The sequence below is a fragment of the Fukomys damarensis genome, unplaced genomic scaffold (assembly GCF_012274545.1).
Source record: "Fukomys damarensis isolate Sample0158 unplaced genomic scaffold, DMR_v1.0_HiC HiC_scaffold_1, whole genome shotgun sequence".
Taxonomy (NCBI): Eukaryota; Metazoa; Chordata; class Mammalia; order Rodentia; family Bathyergidae; genus Fukomys; species Fukomys damarensis.
In genome coordinates, this window is record NW_022900913.1 from 33,839,340 (window position 1) to 33,840,085 (window position 746).

Below are 746 nucleotides of genomic sequence, written 5' to 3' on the forward strand. Positions count from 1 at the left end.
GTGTCCGGGCGAGCACACGTGCTGAGCCGAGCGGAGTGGCGCGCTGGCTCGTGCAGGGAGAATGGGGAGCGGGCCGTGGCTTAGGAGAAGCGACAGGTGCGAGGCAAACTATGCCCTGGGAGGGGAGAACCCGGAAAGGAAGTGCGGAGGACTGACCGCGAGCTAGGTGAGGAAGGCCGGCCCAGGGCCTGGGGAGTGGGCGGGGTGGGGCGTGGCCGGAGAGGCGCGAAATATAAGCGCTCAGGGAGTGGTTAGCGAGTGTTTTCTGAATTCGGCCGAAGCCCTCTGGTCTAGAATCAAGTAGGGCAGGGCTGGGAGGAGTGGAAAGGCGGTGATATAAGTACCCCGCCCTTGATCTAGCTGGGCCCAGGAGAGAGAGGCCCAGCGCCACCGCAGCCTGTTTTCCCTCTGGAGCGCCAAATACGTCTCAGTTGGCCCCGCCTTTTGGGGGTGTGGCTCATCCTTTCACTGATTAGCGCTCGAAAGGCGTCAGCGTCGGCCAGAAGCCCAGCGCGGTGACGCAGTACGTCGACGTAAGTGACGCGTAGGCCCGGGCTGCTCCTCCTTCCCTGAGTGAGTGCCGGCCCGGTCGGGGCGGGGGAGAAGAGGGAAGGCAGGGGAGGTAGAGGCGCCCTAGGAGTCGTTTGGGCCGTGTGCCGGACCGGGTCCCGGGCGGCGGAAGCCCGGGACAGACGGGAGGGCTTGGCGGGCCTTTAGAGAGCCGCCGGGGCTGCCGGTCCCTCCCT

At 66.4% G+C, this 746-nt stretch overlaps 1 protein-coding gene across 4 annotated transcripts in view; it reads left to right on the forward strand.

Moving 5' to 3' along the window:
• The first annotated feature begins 7 nt into the window (after window positions 1–7).
• Window positions 8–746, forward strand: part of Znf131 (zinc finger protein 131) — a 37,265-nt gene continuing 36,526 nt past the window's right edge. For 2 of the 4 annotated variants that reach the window (XM_010629925.3, XM_033760814.1), the window contains exon 1: window positions 8–166. The gene's annotated coding sequence lies outside the window, so the exon portion shown is untranslated. The other 2 variants (XM_010629927.2, XM_010629928.2) reach the window with 2 other exon arrangements.